The following is a 16,553-nucleotide window of genomic DNA, read 5'->3' on the forward strand; positions in this document are numbered from 1 at the left end:
TTCGGATGATATACACTTACAAATGATAATCACGCAACTTTTCCCGAAAGTTACGCTTTTGGAACGTTAAGTTACTGTAGATAGTGTTTCAATATATCACCAGATGTGTGTGGGAAGAGATTAGATTACTATTCCTGTAAAAAATTCTATATTTCTAGCCATAAGAGAGAACAGATTTAATGTGTGGAACGGTGGTTTGAACGCATTGACAAGTATATCCGACCGTAAGAGGTGATAAATTCATTTTGTAAACACACGCACAAAAATACCATGCAAGCGTTCAACTATATCTGCTATAGTGTACGAACAGGTCAGGCAATATGGCTGTAACCTCATGAATATGTCGAACGTCTTCTCTTCAGGCCTCCTAAACAGATCCTCACACGTTCATTGTCGTACTTTTGACTGTGATATTTGTTGGAGTATACCAAGCCATAGCAGTGATGTCTTTCGAATCCTTTCATCCATAGGAGCGCTGTTGATTGTCGCATAGTGACGGGTGTCTGCCCTTGACAACACTTGTTTCAGAAAGTCTTGGTGGGATGCAGCACCTTCCGGATGAGCTGTTGAAAATACCTGCAGTCTATAGTCGAATCTGATTGGCTGGAAGACGTAGATGTCAAATAATTTCCTAGAGCTGAGGATAATCCAGACATCTACTCAGTGTGAGTGTCGACGTATCATAATTTTTTCGACTGCTATACAGATATGAACGATAACTGCGCTGCTTGTCTGGAATATACGTGTTGGAGTGTAAAGTTACTGTGGTCAGTGTTCCGACTTGTGCAAAGAAAGCGATGTGGATGGGACTATGTTCGGTGATAAGGGAGATAGAGGTTTCACATGGGAAACTGCATTTTCAATGCATCAAGGGATATGAAGGATTTTGCGTGGAAAATTATGTCACCAATATTGTACTACAGTTGTACACTGATAAATATCTGTCCCGTTCCCTAGGACAACCCTACTTAATGTGTGGGTGAGAGGCAGAGGTAGCCGGTGGTCAGATTAACTGGACATCTCTGGCTTAAGGCGTAAGACGCCACTGAGCCTCTCGAACTGGTCAGACGGATTAGAAGGTGCAGGTGATCTGTTATTCTCTGGGATGCAGAATGGCAAACTAGTACTCAGTATTGGCTGAGGAACTTTTGAGATCACGTTTGTTGCGAGTATTCACCGATTTTTAAGTGGAAATTTGGGAAGATTCAATACGGCGAGTGTTTGTGTTGGAAGATGGTCCCCCCCCCCCCCCCCCCCCCCCCCCATTGTCCATGTAAACTGGTCGGTTAACTGCTTGGCGGTCATTGTGAAATTCACTTTGACCCCTGAGCATCCAGTATGGCCAGAATGCGACCAGGAAATGGTATTTTCAGGAACCAATGAGTTTCTAAATTGAATGAAAGTTCCACAAACCCCTGTTAGATTGTGAGGTGATGTGATCTGGTATCTCACACCTTCTTTGTTGGGGCTGGAGACTTTAGCGAGACAAGACATTACAAGTCTGTCTCTCTGTGTGTCGCCAGCCCAGCAGGTCTGAGAGTTCCATAAGCCTCTTCTTCAACTATGAGGCTTAGTGCCATTCTACATATTTCTCATCTTTATTTGGGTGTGAGAACACTGATTGTGATGTTTGTTTGCATTGAGATGGTGAAACACCGGTGGAAGAGGCATTTGCTGGTTCCGGTGGAAGAGGCATTTGCTGGTTCTCTACACACGAGAAACACATAGGATTATGACTATTAATACTTTAGTTGACTTAGTAAAGTACAAGTATGATCTGGAATCTGTTATATCATAAAAATCCGCATTCATTAAAAAGTGCTAGTGGGACTAGCAGTTTCCTCTATTTTCGAATTTTGAAGTAAAAATCTACACAAATAAGGTACGTTCCTGGATATTCATAGTAGCTTAATGGTTTGCAGCATGTCCCACATCATGGCGTCGCTAAAGTTTCGGCTCTCTAAGGATACAATTTCTACTCTTTGTCTTCGGAATTATATTATGCAAGTGATTGTGAAACGTCCCCTTAGAAAAATTAGTGAATTACTGTGCTGGTAAACCCCTTACGTTCTTTGATTTTCAAACAGCTGAGCAGAACTGAACGTACTCAGACATTTCTCTCTTTCCTTATTCTGATTAACACTAAACTGACACACAATATTTTTATCGCTACCCAATCTGACTTTCAAAAATCCCTACAAAAGAATGGCCCTGACGAACAATAACCTCTACCTTTCATGAATCACTTACCTCGAACTACTGCAATACAGCGAGCGCCAATACTGCCAGCTACATAAAAGATTCTAACTACTGAAGTCACTAACTACTGATAGGCATAGTTAGCAAATGAGACATTTTGATAGGGAACAAACAATATATTTACCTTAATTTACTCTCTCTGATGGACACACACCCTCAAAACTACGCCATCTCTCGCCCCACATCCACCACTGCTGGCGGCTCACCTCCAACTGCGCAACGCTACGCGCTGTTAACTGCCAACTGCCCAACACTACAATAGCAAATTCCAACAATGCAAACCAGCCACAGACTTCACACAGCACACCCAGTGATTTTCATACAGAGCGCTACGTGACGTTACCAACATAAAAACCTAAACAGCCTACTTACATAGCACCCATACTCCAAACAAAAAATTTTACAAATTGTTTTGGGCAGTGGCCAATACAGATTTGAAGAAATTTTTCATTATTACAATAACAAAGAAATCAAATTCACACACTTATTGATACAATGTTGGTCAAAAGCTAAAATTTTCTCACAGTCCATAAAGAGAGACCTGATCATTCATCACAGTAAAATTGCAGTTTTTTTCCTCAAAGTCTGAGCAGAAAAAGAAAATGCACACCGAAGTAGTGGATTTGCATGCAGTCTTGAAGAAGTAGTGTTGTCCTTCCAATGGAAAGACAATGCTGACTCTTGACATGCAGACAGGTAATGGGTCGCAACAGAGCAAACCCACAGCAGAGTTAGTCGAAGATTTGAAGAATATTGGTAGGTAGGTCATCACAGAGCACACCACTGTAGTCCTGTTAGAGATTACGGTATTGGTGGGCCACCAGAGGTGCAGACCCACCGCAGTCCTTGTAGAAATAATGGTATTGGTGGGCCATCAAAGATGCAGACCCACTGTAGTCCTTGTGAAGACGGCCAGCAGCCATCTGTTGCGACTGTGCAGATGCACAATCACCGGCCGGCCGAAGTGGCCGTGCGGTTAAAGGCGCTGCAGTCTGGAACCGCAAGACCGCTACGGTCGCAGGTTCGAATCCTGCCTCGGGCATGGATGTTTGTGATGTCCTTAGGTTAGTTAGGTTTAACTAGTTCTACGTTCTAGGGGACTAATGATCTCAGCAGTTGAGTCCCATAGTGCTCAGAGCCATTTGAACCATTTTTTTTGCACAATCACCATCGAAGAGTCTTGTACTATATAGCAAGTCCATAAACCACAACTTGTGCACTCATGAAGTTTTTGTAATTGTCCTTAGAACCAGCAATGTTGTTAACCTGTCCCTTGCTGAATTATTAACACATGTGCAAACACTAACAGTCCCAACTTCTCACATATTGTGAACATACTATGACCAACAGAAATGTGTGCAGTGAAATGAATGCTTACAAGTTATTTAATTTGATGAACTGGTGTCAATTACAATTTTATAACATGAGAATACAATTACAAAGGTACAGAGAACATCATTAAAACATAATAATACAGATAACATTTGTAGTAATACAGGCTTTACAAAAGAATAGAAATAAACATATACATCAGTGTTAGAGGAATTATGACATATGTAAATACATAAAAGATCAGAATAGCTTTCGAAAATACTGTCTAAACATCTTTACAAAGTAAATGACATATTATTAATGCAAATTATATTTGAGGACAACAGTATTTGTCATCATAGTGAATGTAGCTTACTATTAGAAAAATTCTGTAACATAAATCTTATTAGCTAGGCACATAAAGACAGGAAAAACACAAATACACAAGGGTACACAAACACATAGCGGAATAACACAAAAGGAAAGGACAGGGTTTGTTTTCAGTGAGACATCTGGTACTGCAGTCCAACCCAAAACTTCATTCCATAGATCTTCCCTCTTATTTCAACATTCACTCCTGCCAAAAAATCCTATCTAAGCCTGTTGTCCTTAAACCATACTGTTTTGTTCATATCCTCTTTCAAAATAAATATTTCACATTGTACAATACTCATTTTTGCCCAAATATTTTTCATATAACTTCTCAATGCATTCTTTCCCTATTCTTCATAGTTAGTTTCTTATATAGTGTCCCCCCTCTTAAGCTAATTTAAATCTACTGAGCTCAGATACATAAACTAAGGAACGAGGCAATGCTGCAGTACAAAACAATTAACACAAACAGCAATGACAAAAAAATGAAAATTGGCAAAGCAAGCAGCAGTATATCTAAATTAACAAAGCAATTGCAATATTACAACTAATATAAGACACTGTGGAGCAAACAAGAAAAATAAATCAGTAGTAAAACTGGCTTAACAGAGTAATATAAAGTGAAATTCAGTAGCTCTCTGCCTGGCAAACAGCAGCAGCAAATGCAATAACTTATACCTAAACATGACAAACCCACAAGCAGAAAAAATAGTACACTAAAGATAACAATGCAGATAAGGGAAATGTCTATTCACATCTTAATGTCTATGTCATTAAAGTGGTGCACCACAACTACTTATTCTACCATAAAAATTACCAAGTACTTGAAAATAAAATTATGTATGCAGTTGCTGTCACTAGTCCCTTCTTATTGTTCTTTCCTTTCCAAGTGCTCATTTTTTGAAGAATGAGGATCATAAAATTATTATTTAACAGATCTGGTGACAGAAAGTGTTCACACTAGCAAATGCAATTAATTATATTTTATAAAACCAATACTGCAACACAGCTGGAAGACAGATATCAAATGAAATAAGCAACTATGTACAAAGCTATGCTTAAAAACATCATTAAATAGTCATGTGGAATTTCATAAGTTGGTAGAAATTTTCTCAACTCTCGTAGAAAGACATTTGACATAATCAGGTGTGCAGAAGTAAGGCTATTTCCTATCATTTCATAAGCATTTCAGTAAGTAGCACAAAGTACGTGCTCCACAATATAATCATATTTTTCCAAGTAATGATTGTGTCGTATTTGCTATGCTTTCTACAAAGGAATGTCAATAGCGAGGTTAGTGGCCTCTTTTTCTCCACCTAATAGCTTTCTCTCCACGTGGCTGTCGCAGCTGGGTGCCCATAACGCATTACGTCAAGGTCACTTAGCTTCCTTACCGAAATATTTACGACAGCAGTTTGTGCTACAGTGACGGTCTCATATGAAAAATTTCAGAGATCGGAAAATTACAGTAGAAATGCGTAGAAACGAAATCTTATGAATAGCAGTGTTGTGATACATTCACACATGGACACATAAGTCATAACTCTTGAAAAGTGTGTAGCATGCGCAGTTGGAGGTGAGCTGCCAGCAGTGGTGGATGTGGGGAGAGAGATGGCGGAGTTTTGAGAGTGGATGATCTGGACGTGTGTCCATCAGAGGCAGTAAATTTGTAAGATTGGATGTCATGAACTGATACACATAATATGGCTTTTGAACACTATTAAGGTGAATACAGTGTTTGTTCCCTATCAAACTCTTTCATTTGCTAACTATGTCTATCAGTAGTTAGTGACTTCAGTAGTTAGAATCTTTTATGTAGCTGGCAGTATTGGCGCTCGCTGTATTGCAGTAGTTGGAGTAACGAAGATTTTTGTGAGGTAAGTGATTCATGAAAGGTAGAGGATATTGTTAGTCAGGGCCATTTTTTGCAGGGATTGTAGAAAGTCAGATTGCGTAGCGCTAAAAATATTGTGTGTCAGTTTAGTGTTGATCAGAATAAGGAAAGAGAGAAATGTCTGAGTACGTTTAGTTCTTCTCAGCCGTTTGAAAATCATGTAACTTAAAGGATTTGCCAGCACAGTAATTCATTAATATTTCGAAGGGGACGTTTCAATTGGTAGCATACTGCTATATGGTTGATATCGAGAACAGCCTTGTAAATGGTATGGTTTTCCGGCAAACCATGTGAAAATACGTAAAATTTTGGAAATTCTTATATGCTACTCGATGATTTCAGCACAAAAGTACTCTTATAACAAATATTGTCGTTTCTCGACAAGTAAAATTGGATAATGCATCTGATATTGACTTCGAGGTGAGGAACTTAATTCGCGATTGACGAAGCATTTCTCATCGACAGGGCTCGGAAAACAAATATTCTTGTAATCCCAGAGTCTGGATATGATCGCAACTCGTTGCAGAAACCATGGCAGCAAGCTGGCCCGGCATGAAGCGGTAGCATTAGCGGACTTCTTCTATCCGGAGGTATTTGCCCACCCTTTGTACTCAGGTTCACAGAGTGGCCACTCTCCACAGAGGTGAGACCAGCTAGTGTGGGGGCAGTTGCCTCATGATCATTGGCTACAGTGGGTGACCGACCAACCCTGAAGTTGAAGTGCATTCATTGGTGGGGGATATCTAATGCTGCAGCAGTACATGGTGCATGAGCTTCTGTCTTTGGGATCTGTGTGTGTTTGCGGTATATGTAGCAGTGTCTGGCAGCTGATAGATGTTTACAGGACACAGAAGTGATGATTTTTTATGTTGCAGGATACGAACTGTGTTTTATACAGCAACATAGCAATACGAGATGGTGGTACAATCGCTTGTGGTGATATAGCCTGGCTGAATATCGGTTTGACGCAGAAAAATTCAAACCTTCCTTCAAGCATTCCTCGACAGTAGCAGATCAAAATAATAAACTAAGCGTCTTTGGCGATAGCTTTCAGTTAGCATGATCAGCAGAATACTTTTGCATGGTTGAACTGTCAGTGTAATTTGATTGCTGTATGCTTTTCGTTCTGAAAATAACAGTTCTCCTAGAAATTCTCATAGTTTGTCCATGTGTAAAAAGTGGTGGAATGTGTTCCCATGCCAGCAGCAGCATTTTGGCAGGTAAATTCCGTATGAACCAATCAGAATGCTTCATTCACAGGGAGTTCCATGACGCCACAGACTTACAAGACATCCTTCGGGGGAACGTAGGAGTTTCTATATACCAGTTTAAACAAGACAGTGGTAGGTAAAGGCACCTACGAAAGTTCAGTGACATCAGAAAGTCATGTGATTTCTTTTATGTTCGACTATTCAGAGACAAGTCCAGGCAGACTAGCCTCTGGTACAGACAGGTAGGATGCTGTTCCCCACCTGTCATTATGGCTTTAGAGCATCTCCAGGTCAGCAGTTGTAGGACATCGAAAATTCACCTAAAATTCCAGCCATTTTTCTCATCTATAGGACAGTGCTGCAAATTGTAAGAGAATCTTTGAGACATACGATCATCTCCTCATGGGTATGTGTATGTTTTTCTGTGATATACAGGGTGATTCAAAAAGAATACCACAACTTTAAAAATGTGTATTTAATGAAAGAAACATAATATAACCTTCTGTTATACATCATTACAAAGAGTATTTAAAAAGGTTTTTTTTCACTCAAAAACAAGTTCAGAGATGTTCAATATGGCCCCCTCCAGACACACGAGCAATATCAACCCGATACTCCAACTCGTTCCACACTCTCTGTAGCATATCAGGCGTAACAGTTTGGATAGCTGCTGTTATTTCTCGTTTCAAATCATCAATGGTGGCTGGGAGAGGTGGCCGAAACACCATATGCTTAACATACCCCCATAAGAAAAAATCGCAGGGGGTAAGATCAGGGCTTCTTGGAGGCCAGTGATGAAGTGCTCTGTCACGGGCTGCCTGGCGGCCGATCCATCGCCTCGGGTAGTTGACGTTCAGGTTTCATAACTAACCTTTTTCGTAGGACTCTCCATACAGTTGATTGTGGAATTTGCAGCTCTCTGCAAGCTCTGCGAGTCGATTTTCCTGGGCTGCGAACAAATGCTTGCTGGATGCGTGCTACATTTTCATCACTCGTTCTCGGCCGTCCAGAACTTTTCCCTTTGCACAAACACCCATTCTCTGTAAACTGTTTATACCAACGTTTAATACACCACCTATCAGGAAGTTTAACACCATACTTCGTTCGAAATGCACGCTGAACAACTGTCGTCGATTCACTTCTGCCGTACTCAATAACACAAAAAGCTTTCTGTTCAGCGGTCGCCATCTTAGCATCAACTGACGCTGACGCCTAGTCAACAGCGCCTCAAGCGAACAAATGTACAACTAGATGAAACTTCATAGCTCCCTTAATTCGCCGACAGATAGTGCTTAGCTCTGCCTTTTGTCGTTGCAGAGTTTTAAATTCCTAAAGTTGTGGTATTCTTTTTGAATCACCCTGTATTGTGGGGTTTCGAAATACATGAACTCTCAGATATGTAATTGTCCTCATTTTCCAGTCTGCTCTTAGAGCCCAAAGTCGTTTTCTGTTGTAGAACTGACCTTCTAAAAGTGGTAAAATAAAAAATAAGTGCCTTTGCATCCCTGATTCCAGCACCAAAAATAAAATAGGCTTACTGAGAATTTCAGAAGAGTGATGATAACCACAGTAGCTATATGATAATTTTTTTTCTTTCTGAGTTTACCTCTAAACAAGCAGCTGAAACTCGAAACGTTCTGGGGATGGTGTCTTTAGAAAGTGGAGAGGGGGGAGTGTGGGAGTATGCAGAAAATAAAGTACACTAATCCAACCTTCTTCTCTGGCAAGCACAGACTGAATATTTCTCGCCATTCCCAGGTGTGGAATCGTGGTAGAAGAGGGTCAATGGCACCATAGGAGTGGGGGAGGGGTGGGAGGAGTTAGATTAGTGGAGGTTGCCCAATTGACACATTCCCCACCAAAAAACTTGAATATCCCGCCATTTCCAGGTGATAGAGTGGAGTGGGTGATGTCAAGGGGTGTATGGAAAAACCAGTCGTCATTTCGAATAAATTATCTGTTCCAGAAACTTCGTTGCTCCACTACTACTCTGTGGAGTTGTGGTGACTCTAGTATCGGCCTGCATGGAAGATGAATGCTCGCCAGTATGGCTGTAGCGCTCCACTCGCCTTGTGAGTGCGCCACTGCCTCACCACGTGAATACACCAGCCAAAAGTGTCCCTCGTGGCCAGCACAAATACCTTCGTAGCTCGACCACTCAGTTGGTCTCATGTTTCATCTGATAGCGTTCGTCAGTATCTCCACTGTACTACCGACTATTCGGCAACAACTTCACTTTGGTGTTGGTTTTTCTCTTTGGTCTCGATTTGGATTGTGGCTCTCACTTAACCTGTTGACAGCTTGGTGTCGAAAGTTGGTTGCACTTCGTTTTTGCATAGGTTGCTACTGACTTCCCCTTGCTGTATTGGGTCCGCCGTTCCGTCAGTCCTGTTGCTCGACTCCTGCATGGGTCTGAGTCCTACCGATAGGTGGTCTTACCGCCTTTTGTAGTCAACGTTTCTCTCCTGTTTTCTGACGTGTGCACTGGTATGCAGCTGCTCGTCTATATACAAACTAGCGGCGAGGAAAAGGGAAGCTAAATTGGGTAGCGTTCTCGAGCAACAGCAGCAACTTTTGGCAGACAAGCCGTATGCAGGAGGTCACTGTGCCCCAGGCACTGTCGCCCCCTGCAGTCAACACCGCATTCCGTCCCCCATTGTTTCCTCCTTTCAATGATGCTACGGACGACTGGGAACATATTTACATTGGTTGAAGCAATGTTTCAAGACGTTTCAGTTCACTGATGATTCAATGTGGCGTCTCCCTCTCCTTTCAGGAGATACGCGTTCTGCTAATTATTATTCCTAGCGGTACTGTGTAGTTGCCTCCAGGCTAGAATTTCATCACTGCCATAAACAGCTGGGATAGCCATACCGCTAGTGGGTCGCTGACCTGCATGGACTCAGCCATAAATGTGGTTTTACTTGCACCAGTGAAAACTGTAAGACTTGCCACACTGACCGTCTGGTTCGTGATGTGGTGGTTCAACTGCCAACTGAGTTTCGCACGGCGCGTTGAAACTGGATAACGCGTCATTTGTTCGAAATTGCATAGGCAGCTAACGAGCGACTCGAGTAACAGAAGTTCACACGCCGCTACGTGTGCCACCCCAATGACGTAAACGCAGGACGACCGCCAAGTGGAAGCAACATCGTGGTTCGTTTTCGTCCGATGTCTCTATGACTTCTGTGCCTCCAGTCGCCCCTCGATGACAGCGGCCACAGAGGCTACATTCTTCGTGCCCGCAGTGGTTTTCTTCTCACTGTCGAGTAGATTGCCCAGATTAATGGGGGTCCGTACACGGTTGGCAAGGAGGGACACCTCCATTCAATATGTCGCAGTTGCACAGTTGCACAACCTGCCATCACCCAGCGCCGCGACCACACTAGTACACAGTACATGCGCTGTAGACAGTAGTCCCCCAGGGCGACCCCTTTACACAGAAATTGTTTCTCATGCCTTGCATCTCCCACCAGGACATCAGTTTTCAGGACACCAGATCCACCATCTCCTTGACTACACAGGCGACTTACTTCAGATTAGGTGCACCTGACTGACTTATCCCCACCCTCGAGCAATTTGGTGCCCTATGGAGATGGTGCAATTCCTCCTCATGGGCAGTTCTCGATTATACTTACAAATACGTTACTTGACTTTTGTCATTCTTTGTCGTCGAACATCCGTCGGCAACCAACATTTTTGGCCTTGGCGTCTTCTCAGCGTTTGGATTATCTGTTTCGGATGAAGTCAAGATGGTTTCCATTGTGGTCCTTTTCCAGGAACTGGGCGGCCTCTGCATGACGATTTCACCTCTCTTTCATCTGGATTTGGGGTGTGCTTCGGACTTTCAGGTGCACGTCACCCGTCGGCCAGAAGCCATGCCTCGTTTATACCAGATCAGAGAGATTCAAGTGGTCGTACAGGCTCTTGTGGAACAGGTACTGGATCGTCAGCAGGCAGCTGGGGTTTCGAACCTGTTAAATCTAGGGATTGGGTTGTTTGGTGGAAGAGACCAAACAGCGAGGTCATCGGTCTCATCGGATTAGGGAAGGAAGTTGGCCGTGCCCTTTCAAAGGAACCATCCCAGCATTTACCTGGAGTGATTTAGGGAAATCACGGAAAACCTAAATCAGGATGGCCAGACGCGGGATTGAACCGTCGTCCTCCCGAATGCGAGTCCAGTGTTAAATCTAGTACATGGGCCACGCCCATACTCATCGTCAGGAAGCCATATAGGTGTCTTTGCTCTTATGAGGGTTTCAAGCTGACCATAAATGCTCAACCTATACTATTCCCCTGTAAGAAGATCTCTTCATGCAACTGGCTGGGGTGCATATTTTTCCAAGTTCCACCTCGCTGAGGAGTACTGCCAGCTATCCTTATATGAGGCATCTCAGAACATGATCGTCCTTAACCCACAGTTTGAGTTGTGTAACTGCAGGCGACTCCTCTTTGAGATTTCCTCAGCCCCTACAATATTCTAATGATTTCTTCGACAATTTATACAGCTTGCGTCACTTTCTTGGATGCAATTATTGTCGTAGGATCCAACCGCCATAAACATTTGGAAAACCTCCACACACTGTTCACGACGCTGCAGGACACATGCCTGCAGTGTTGTTTGGAGTAGTGCAGATATTTTCAGCCAGGGATGGAGTAATTGGAACATTGGCTCTCTAAAGAGGAAATCTGGTCTATTAGTCAGAACGTTGCTACCATCATTTCTTTACCTCGCCCAAAGAACTTTCCTAAATTACAAGAATTTTTGGGCAAGCTCAACTATTGTGATTAATTCGTGCCCCAGATTGCGCACATCGCACTCCTCCTCAATCAGCTGCTTAAAAAGGGGGTCCCTTATACCTGGACGCTACCTACAACCAGGCTTTTGTCAAATTGAAATCCATGCTGACGTATGCACCCTGAGACATGAACTTTTCTCCGATCACCCGTTGATTGTGGCAGCAAATGTGTCTGCCTAAGGTATAAGAACGGTCTTTGGCACATAGGAATGGGGATGGTTCCGAACAGCCTATAGCATAGGCATCCACGACCCTGACCCTGGCGCAGAGAAACTATTCCAAGATCGAAAAGGAGGCCTTGGCAATGGCGTTCACAGTCAAGAAATTTCATGTGTACCTTTTCGGGACACATTTGTCTTTATTTATGGATTAAAAGCAATTGGTGGCGTTATTCGAGCTGTGTGACAACTTCCCAGAATGAACAACACAAAGTCTCCAGTCATAGCATAGTTCCTCAGTGCCTATAATTATACTATCCGGTAGAAGCCGACAGCCCACTGTTGTAATGCTGACGCATGGTCCCCTCTACCAGCTTTCACTACCCTGCGTTCGATCAACAGGAGGTCCTCTGCTTCCACATCGATGCCAAACGTCAACACATGTTTTACAGTTTCAACTTTACAGCCACATTTGCTGCAACTGCAAAATGCCTTGACAAGAGAGCTCTGCCCTTGAAAACAGCTTTCTTACCACCACTCGGGTGTTGATTATGGCATCCTCTAATGCTGAGAAGGATGCACATTGAGTGGTTATTCTGGTGGAATTACATTTTCAGGTACTGAGTTTGCTCCACCGGGATTATTGGGGCACGTCCCCCATGAAGACGCAGAACATGTGTACTGGCCCAGAATAAAATGCGACATTAAAAAGATGGTCATTAGCATGCGCCTGGCCGCAAGCAGTGCCTCTCAGTCCTTTGCCCCCTGGCCTCACCTTTCCACCCTTGGGTTCACATTCAACTCGATTTTGCAGGCCCACTCTTTTCTTCTGTGTGGTTGTTCATTGTGGATGCTTATTCCAGGTACCCCTATGTCACACACATGGCATCCACCATGGCTGAGGGCACCCTTACCACATTACCCCAAGTTTTGGTCATCGAAGGGCTGTCTTGCAGTTTGGTCTCTGACAATGATTCATAATTCATGGCCTCAGCCTTCAAGGACTTCTGTGTGCCAACGGCGTCAAAAACATTTGTAAACCTCCATTCAATTATTTCTCCAATAGTGAAACTGAACGTCTGATCTGGACTTTTACGCAGCAGATGAAGAATACTTGCCCACAATAGTGACCCGCACTTTCTTTCTGTGCACTAATCCCACCAGACCTTTTAACAATCATAGCCCCATGAAGCTTCTCCTCAGACCTTGCTTCATGTGCTAGAACTATTTGCTCTTACACTTAAACCCCTCTCAGTGTTACACCGTGACACGGTGGAATGGCCGCGCTTCTACGAGAGCGGTGAGGCTTGGATGCCAGCAACGGCAGTGTCTATCAACAGGCAAAGAGATATGTCGGTCCAAATGCAGGAAGGCCTCGAATGCCATCACCACAACCAGCTTTGGCCTTGGAAACAAGCATCCCCCGTGCACGTGTTCTCTTCCACCACCTTCTTGTGCCAATGTGACACAACTGCCAGAACCCCAGATGGCTACTGCGGATATTCTGTTGTTGCCCCAGCCCTCCCCTTCGTCTCGCTGTGGATCGGTGATTACCCCGACACACCCAGCTCCAGTGCTGTTCCAATAAACACTGCCGACTGCACTTCCTCCCCACAGCCTACACACGACAAGACTGAACCGTCACCCATACTCTCATTCCACATTCTAGGGCACCATCCATGGCATTTCTAACTGCATTCACCAGTTTCGGAGTGTAGGGATCTGGTGTCGGGCTGTGCAGAACTTGAATGCCCGCTGTAGCAAATGCACCTCAATGGACGATATATGACAGTGTCACCACAACGCTGCACTCACCTAGTGAGTGCGCCGCCATCTCGCCATGTGCATGCACTGGCCAATAGTGTCCCTCACAGCCGGCATAAATATCGCAGCACCTCCATTCTACTACTGACTATTCATCGACGACTTCACATTGGTGTTGGTTTTCTCTTTGGTCTTGGTTTAGATTGTGGTTTGTACTTGATCTGTTGACAGCTTGGTGTCGAAAGTTCATTGTTGTTGCATGATGCTACTGAGTTGCTGTTGTTGTGTTCGGTGAGCAGTTCTATCGTCCCTGTTGCTCGCCTCCAGCATGGGTTTAAGTCCCATCCATAGGTGGTCGTCCCGCCTTGTGTCGTCAATGATTCTGTCCTGTTTTCTGACGTGTGCACTGGTATGCGGCTACTTGTGTATGTACAAATTGGCAACAAGGAAAAGGGAAGGTAAATTGTTTAGCCTTCCCGAGCAACAGCAACAGCTGATACACTAGCAGCAGACAGAGAAGGACTTGTTACAAAAGTCGCTTCAGCTCTTGGCGGATAAATATCGTGTGCAGGAGGACACTGTGCCCAGGGACTGCCGCCCCTTGCAGTCAACATTACATTCCGTTCTCCATCATTTCTTCCTTTCAATGACGCTAGGGGCGACTGGGACACATACTTGCGTTGACTGAAGCAACATTTTACGGCGTTTCAGTTCACTGACGATTCAATGCAGCGGTCGCTCTCCTGTCATCGATGTCGCTAGACACGTTTTTTCTACTATAGTTGACGACTCTGTCTTACCCTGTCATCCTCTCCTTTCAGGAAATACGCGTTCTGCTAATTACTATTCCTAGCTAGAATTTTAGCACTGCCATAAAAAGTCTGGAAAGCCATACCGTTCGTGGGTCACTGACCTGCAAGGACTCAGCCATAGATATGATTTTAGTTGCACCAGTCAAGGCTGTAAGACTTCTCACACCGACTCTTTGACTCGTGATGTGGTGGTTCAACTGGCGCCTGACGCAGAGGTTCGCACGGCGGCGTTGAAACTGAATAACACGCCGTTAGAGGACATCTTGCGCATCATCCATTCGTTCGACATTGCATCGGCAGCTAAAGAACGACCTATGTGGCGGAAGTTCACACGGCGCCAAGGGCACCACCCCAACGTCAAACGTAGGATGACCGTTAGATTGCAGCAACATCGTCATTCGTCTTTGTCCGATGTCTCTACGACTTCTGAGCCTCCAGTCGCCCCTCGATGATGGCTACAGGTGCTACTCTCCTCGCGTTCCTCTCACTCTCGAACAGAATGTCCAGATTTCTGGGCTCCTATGCACGCTGTGGCAAGGAGGGGCATCTGCATTCAGTAAGTTGCAGTTGCACAACCCGCCCCACCCTGTGCTGAGACACCGGGACACATTATCTGTGCTGCAGTCAGTAGTCCAGCAAGGCGTTCCCTTCACACAGAAATTCTTTTTCGTGCCCTCCATCTGTCATCAGGACGTCCACTTTCAGAAGGACACTGGGCCCACCATCTCTTTGATCGATCAGACGACTTAAGTCCGATCGGGTGCACCTGACTTATTCCCACCCTCGAGCAGTTTGGTGATCTATGCAGACGGTGCGATTCCTCTTCATGGGCAGTTCTTGATTGCTCGTGACTTACTCTTGTTGTGTTGGGTCCACCGTTCAGTCAGCCCCGGTGCTCGACTCTGGCGTAGGTTTGAGTCCCATCCGCAGGCAGTCTTCCTGCCTTGCGTCATCATCATTTCTCTCCTTGTTTTCTGACTGGTGCATCAGTGTCCAGCCACTCGTGGATCTGTGACCACTGTTCCCAGATGGCATAGTGTTCCGCACATCTACCTAGTTAGCAGGAGAGCTGGCTTGAAGTCCTGGTCCGGCAGAAGTTTTGAACTTGCCCCTTTCAAAGAAATTTAGTGCCCACTGGCAGCTAATGCCTTCAATTCCTTTGCATCTTGCTTCATGGTTGCTGCAGGATCAAAATGGTGTCTGTTCTTTTCGAAATGTCTGAAAGATCAGACAGCACAGACATACACACACACACACACACACACACACACACACACACACACACAAACTGTTCTTTTCGAAATGTCTGAAAGATCAGACAGCACAGACATACACACACACACACACACACATAGACACACACACAATTTTGAGCTTGCTCCATTGATATAAATCAATGCCGTCTGACAGCTACTGTCTTTGATTTCTTTGTGCCATGATTCATAGTGGCTGCAGTATCACAGTGGTGTCTGTTCTCTCAGACATTTCCATAGGAACAGACGCCACATGTATATATTCTGTGGAAGGTGACGCCGAACAAAGTAGAGGAATGTTAGCAGTGGCATAACTTTAAGTGTTACCGCGAAGTAGACGGGCTATAGGTGCGGTGTGCTGTGATAACTACAGCTGAAACTTGTGCAATATTCAGACTGTTAGCTGTAATCATTCTGTCATCTGCATTGTAAATATACCTCATCTTAAAACACTTAACTGAAACACATTTTGCATCTGCATTGTAAATGTACTCCTCGTCCGACACTACAGCAATTCCATTTCTTAATAAAAGATTATTCGCCTTCTTAGACGATAGTATCAATTTCTTCATATCCTTTACTGCGTTCTTCATTAACTGCTGTGGATAATGTAGTGGAAAACAACAGCTGAAGGTGCCATTCTTTGTGGCATCCTACATTTGTTTCATGAATGGCTCGTTAGGTAGTCCTGTACTCAATAACACACTTCTACAGAAGTAT

This window comes from Schistocerca nitens, chromosome 2 (assembly GCF_023898315.1).
Source record: "Schistocerca nitens isolate TAMUIC-IGC-003100 chromosome 2, iqSchNite1.1, whole genome shotgun sequence".
Taxonomy (NCBI): Eukaryota; Metazoa; Arthropoda; class Insecta; order Orthoptera; family Acrididae; genus Schistocerca; species Schistocerca nitens.